This window comes from Pyrus communis, chromosome 11 (genome assembly GCF_041283825.1).
Source record: "Pyrus communis isolate YQ-2024b chromosome 11, ASM4128382v1, whole genome shotgun sequence".
Classification (NCBI taxonomy): Eukaryota; Viridiplantae; Streptophyta; class Magnoliopsida; order Rosales; family Rosaceae; genus Pyrus; species Pyrus communis.
This window is the reverse complement of record NC_142575.1, coordinates 20,267,137-20,273,893: the sequence shown is the minus strand read 5'-3', so window position 1 is coordinate 20,273,893 and position 6,757 is coordinate 20,267,137. Positions and strand designations below refer to the sequence as shown.

Sequence of the window (6,757 nt, the reverse complement as noted above, 5' to 3'; positions counted from 1 at the left end):
ATTTGTTTGACTTCAATGTTCTGATGTTGCTGCTGCTGGTGCGAATAAAAGAACTTCAGTGCTATGTGCTTGGTGTTGTCTTGCTTGATGTATCCCTTCTGTAACTGCTCGATACATGTTACATTGTGTTCAAAGATCGTTGTATGAAGGTTAACTACTGATGTAAGACCACTAATGCTTCAAATATGCTCCATAACTTCTCTCAACCAAAAGCAATCATGCAATGCTTTATGCAGGGCGAGAAACTCAGCATGGTTCAATGAAGTCACAACTAGCATTTGCTTGGTAGACCTCCAAGATATAGTGGTGTCTCCAATGGTAAAGGCATAACCTGTTTGAGAACTTTCTCTATGCGGGTCAGATAGATATTCAGCATCTGTGTAACCAGCAAGGCAAGAATCAATTTGAGAACCATAGATGGTGGCAACACTTGAAGATTTATGGGTATAGAACAAGCCTAAAGCCGTAGTACCCTTGAGGTAGCAAAAAATGTCTTTAAGACCATTCAAGTGCTTGCATGTGGGCGCATTGCTATATCTTGCCAAAAGATTAACAGCGAAGGAGATACCGGGTCTAGTGCATTGAGCCAAGTACAATAAAGCCCCAATTGCACTTAGGTAAGGAACTTCGGGTTCCAAAACCTCTTCATCATCCTCCTTTGGACGGAAGGGATCTGATTTAGCATCTAGAGTCTGAACGACTATGAATGTACTCGAAGGATCTGTTTTATCCTCATTAACATGACACAACACCTTTTGGGTGTAGTTCGATTGATGTACTAGGATTCCATCTAGACAGTGCTCAATCTCTAGGCTAAGACAGTATTGAGTTTTCCCAAGATTTTTCATCTTAAATTCTAATTTCAAGTGTGCAATAATTTCCTCAAGATCTGCAAGAGTCCTGATGAGGTTCATGTCATCAACATAAACTGCAACGATTGCAAATCAGGAATGTGACTTCTTTATGAACATGCATGGGCATAATGCATTGTTCACATAACCCTAACTTATCAAATATTCACTCAGATGGTTATACCACATCCGCCTGGATTTTTTTAATCCATAGAGTGACCTCTTTAACCTAATTGAGAGAGTGTTATGTGGTCTAGAACCATTTGAACCAATCAAGGGAAGTCTTTATGGAACCTTCATGTAAATTTCCATATCTAGATCCCCATAGAGATACGTGGTTACCACATCCATAAGCTGCATATTCAATTTTTCAAAAACTACCAAACTAATTAGGTAGTGGAACGTTGTAATGTCTAATAGGGAAAATATGTCTCTTCATAATCAATCCCAGGGCGCTGAGAGAAGCCTTATGCTTGCTTTTTCAATAAACCATGAACCTCAACACCTCAGATTAATCGTGACATCACTAATTAACCTTCAGATTTTCCTGAAGTCATTGAATTAGATGGACAATGCATCGACAACCAAATTATTCTTCCTAAGTTCCCTACATGAACTGCATAACAGATACACAAGCAAAGATCATTAAGCTTCGTGAAAATCATAAGCATTGACAAGGCATTCGTAACTATGACATCGTGATACTCATGCTAGGAATTTAACTTAACATGATTGTGACCAGCAACATTTACTACTTGTGAATATAAGTTTGTAACAATTATGTGAAACTCCCTTATATTCTAGCATCAAATTCATGCATGCAAACTAAGCAGGCCTCCTTAATCAACATACAAGAATAAGTTCTTAATCAAACGGTTAAGTAAATTGCATTCACAATTTATGAAATCATAACTGGAATTAATCAATTCATATCGCAAATATAATCATGGTTTCAAAGTCTCCTCTAGCCAAAACAAGTTTAACCTCTCATATTCACAGCAAAACAAAGAGAATTTAAATTAAACATTGAAAACAAAAGATAGATTACACCTAAAAACGTTCCAACAATCCAACTTGAATGCAAAAACGTCCAAGGCTGCTTCTCCTCTCCTTCTTCCTTGCTAGGCTGCAGCACAAGGGTGTAAGGGTGTGAAATTGGGTTGTGGTGTGTTATGGTGAAGGATTGATGAATGACAAGGAAGTATGAAGGATGATAGGGTGCGGGATTGTGTATGTGTGATGGTTAAATGGAAAGATTCGGCTGTGTGTGTAGAGAAGGATGGCTGAATTGTGTATGTAATTGTATATATGTGTGAATGGGTGCGGCATGATGTATATCTTTTAGGGCAAGGATCATGACTTTAATTAAATGTTTTGGGAAAGAATTAGACCCCAAATCCACAAGGAAAAGAAGAATTAAAGTTAGAATCCCAAGGGAAAAGGGATAGGAAACTTGCGGCAAGGATAGGAAATAGGAAAGGGAAAAGTGAAGCCTTGCACGACAAGGAAATGAGAAAGGGCAAGGAGGTGAGATATCCCTCTTTGGCTGGGATTAAGGCTTCTAGAACTTATATTTAGGTGTCCTAAATTGATTAGGAACCCCTTTGATAGCTGGAACATAAGTAAGAAAAGATTAGGATTGACAAAGTCAAAATAAGGAAGTTTGACTCATGTTTCCTTCCTTGTGGTTGATTCCTTTTCTTCCAAGTCTTGAATTAATTTCTTCCATCTCTTTAGCAGATTCCTAACCTCCTTTGGTCTTCAATTGCATCCATCCACCTTGCTCCAAGCATGTGCTAACCATTCCAAGCCTAAAACTGCTCCAAATTGCACTTTCTTCCCACTTCAGCCAATTGGACCTACAAACACACGAAAATAGCTCAAAATACTAAAATAACTAAGAACTAACAATATAAATGTAAGAAAACAAGCTAACTAAGTCGCATAAATATGCTTCTATCACTCTATTTTACTTATCGTTGAAAAGCAGAACCATCTTTTGATGAAGAATCATCAAGCTCGACCGACTGGCTTGAATGTCATTCCTGAAGCGCATGTGACAAATTCTAGTAGTTACAAATGACAAAAGAATCATCATGGCTGTGGCAACGGGCAGCAAGCCTCACCATGGGCCCAAGGTCCATAGAATCAAGGCCCACCTAAGGGAATAAATATGACCTAGCAACGCCAACCCCTTGCCCTTACAGCCCCAAACTTCAAGAACAAGGGAAAAGCTCCCATTCAATCAACTTCCACTGAAATGGACATGTGCTACCACTATGGATCAAGGGATCATTGGTCACGCGTATACCGAGCAACCCCCAAGGCCATTGCCAAGTATCATTCTCGTCGTGAATCTAACTTTGCATATGTGGATCATCCAGAAGATGTTACAACATCCATGAAGATATCAAATTTTTCAGGAGGCATCACCTGTTATGGATGAATAAATTTTAGACATGTTTTAGTGTGTTTTACCCGTAGTGGTCAAACCCACTAGGAGGGGCCAGACCCTTCCCCCTATTTTTCTAGGTTTATGGTTTAATTTTGAATAATTATTCAAAGTATTTGGAATAATTTGTTTGGTTTTGGTTTGTTTTGAATTATGGATTGTTATGTGATGGATATTATTTCTCGAATTGATTAATTGAATGAATGGAATTATATTTATGCATGTGACCAACTCAATCAATTTATTTCTAGGTATATGTCTAGTGAAGAAGTTAGTTGTCTGGCTGATAGTGCTACCACGCACACCATATTGCATAAGCGACACTATTTTACTAACTTTGTAGCTAAGAAAGCACCTTTAACAACTCTCTTAGGGCTATCCAAACTGATTGAAGGATACGGAAAGGCCCATATCATATTGTCCAATGGTATTGTCTTAACCATTACAGGGGTCCTCTATTCTCCACGCTCCAAAAAAACGTTGCTGAGTTTTAGAGATATTCGAGATAATCAATATTATATTAAAACCACTGAAGATAAGGATTCTAAATTTCTTTGTACCACTTCATACGAATATGGCCATAAACATATTCACAAGAAGTTGGAACATCTTCTGAGTGGGTTGTACATCACAACCATTCGCGTCATAGAAGCCCACCATGTGCCCAGCCATATGCCTGAGTTTCAAAACACTTTGTTGCTTTGGCATGACCATTTGGGACATCCCGGACGTGACTTGATGCATTGTAACCTCAAATCATCTCACGGGCATCATTCACCTCCCTACATTGGATTTCGCCATGCAAAGCTTGTTCTTTGGGGAAGTTGAATACTCAATCCTTGATTCCAAAGATTATTCACAACCCCCTTAAGTTTCTTCAGAGGATTCAAGGGGATATTTGTGGACCTATCCAACCAACATGTAGACCATTTAGATATTTTATGACGTTGGTTGATGCATTGACATGATGGTCACATGTTTGCCTGTTATCCACACACAACATTACATTTGTGAAACTCCTAGCACAAATTATTAAGCTAAAGGCTCACCACCCTAATGTTGGAGATATACCCTGAAAGTCAATCTTTGGAAAAAAAAAACCTTTCAGGACAATGTTTGTATGTATAGATAACTCTAATACAGCAAAAAACAAAGTCACTCATTAGGACTATCTCAATAAATGATATACATCCAAAATAATGAATCCATGGACAATGGATCGGTGGAAGAAGTAATCTAATGATGTTAGACTGCAGAGACCTTCTTCACATAACCATAATGTCCAAAAGGGTTCCTGTTCATAAGATTGTCAGAGGGACACTGACAATACATAGACCAATACTTACTATGTCCCCTTCCAATGGGAATGATGGAAAGTCTCATGCCATTCGTGTAGTGACACTAAGGCAAGTATGTAGGTGCTCATGAAGGGAATGAGTTCACCGAACACAATCAAACGAGAGTACTTGCATGGAGGTCTACTCACATGTCAAGCAAGTAATTCTACTAGTTGGAATAATGTAAGTAATCATTTGACCTAATACATCATGGTTGTCTTAGGGATACGTTACTGATCATTTGATAATGAGATGTGACCTCATCTCATCTTGGATGTGTTCTATGCATTATTGGGGACAATGATTTATTCTCAGAGGCATGTGAATGATCAACAAGGGATCTCTAATCCTTGTTATGAGAGGAAGAATACTCTAAGATATGATTCACGAATCTTCGGTCGAAGTATTGAGCGTAATGATGGAACGCGTTCTTATACGACTCAATCGAATCATATAACTAAGTATAATCACATTAGGGGTTTGACATTTAGTATCCATACCCTAGTAATGTGATTGTGAGTATTGTATTAGAGAATGATCGAATTACATTGTAATTCCAACTAAATAGGTTCTCCAACCAAATTCTACATTAGCTTGGGTAGCCATGATATATGGTTAGATGTCACTCATGGCTTGTGGGTTCTTCTAGATGATTAAATAAGTAGTCATCAAAAAAGAAGGAGAATTAAAAGTAAGTTGTCATTCACTAAGTGATTGGATAAATACTAATCAATTGGATTGGTACTAATCACCTCACTGCCTCGCTAATTAGAACCTAAAACGATTGTATACCGATACACTCTTGTGGTGAGACAACTAAAGGATAATGGAATTAATTAATTAATTAGATTAATTAGGTGTTATGATTAATTAGAAAGTCTAAAGAAATCATATAAGCGATGAAAGATCATTTCGAGCTTAAAGAAAAAGTTCGAGTTCATTCGGGCCCAAACCCATTGGGCCTTTTATTCAAGCATAGGATGACTTGAAATAATAAAAACCCAAAGCCCAAATCAACATTTAGTGGCCAGCCAAAGATGAGGAAAGAAGAGAGAGAAAGTGTCGATTTGTTGACTTAGTTCTTTTACCTTTATAAAGGGAGTTTAGGTTTCATTAGAGCTTCTTGTGTGAACTTTTCAACAAGAGAAAAGCAAGTCTCTCTCTCTCTCACACGTACATAGTCGGCCACCAAAGGTTTATAGCTAATCATCTATTCTCCTTTTGGTTATTCCAACATCCATCTTACTACACTAGTGGGTATGGATCTTTAGAGGTCTTCTACTTTGGAGACTAGAGGATAATCAAAGAAGTTCTAAATCTATCAAGGCGGAGGAGTCAAAGAGGGAGGCTAGACTCTAGGAGTTCCAAGAACAAAGAGCTTGGAGGTGGTCCATCCTTGGTCTAAAGTCTAGATCAAGAGGTATAAAACTTAACCTTCACTTTGTTATTCAATATTTTGTTTGATACATCTTATATTAACCTATGCTTCTTAAAGGGGATTTGCATGACTATAGCTTTGATAATATGTGATAATATGCTTCCGTTGCTTATGTATATAAATTTAGAATTGTATATGCATGCTAGTCACTAGAAATCCCACTATAAATCTCATTATTACCCTTCATGCCACGTAGATTCTTTCTTCATCGGCCACCTTGTTCCAGCTTTAGCCATCGACGATGAGCACATGCATGGCTAGACTGTTTGGGTAAAGATTTCTCTGGAGAAGGATCCTCAGACCTCAGCATAGCTCCCCAAGGGATTGGCACTTTGGATATGTAGTCGGGCTCTTGCTTATTGATATGCTGCATGAAGAGGACAAAGTTAGTTCTAAAAGGTGCCTTTGTAGGGCCTTAAGTGTAGGCATTAAAGCTCGTAGTCAAAACTAAGTGCAAGGCGTGCCACTGCTATCTTAGTATAGTAGATGTGGAGCAAGTGTGTTTTAAGTTGATTACTTGAACCCCAAGTTACTCAAACTTCTTGTTATCAAAGGATTGTCGTCGATGGGTTATGTCCACATTAGGTTCTTTTTCTTGCCTTGTAGACAAGGACTTTTAGTTCATAGTCTTGTATGTTCGAATAAAGGGAGTCCAGAGCCCCTTAAGTCATTTATTTGG

At 38.2% G+C, this 6,757-nt stretch overlaps 1 pseudogene; it reads left to right on the top strand.

Annotated features, from left to right (window-relative positions):
• The first annotated feature begins 4,581 nt into the window (after positions 1-4,581).
• LOC148693039 (uncharacterized) overlaps positions 4,582-6,757 on the top strand; it is a 53,092-nt pseudogene continuing 50,916 nt past the window's right edge.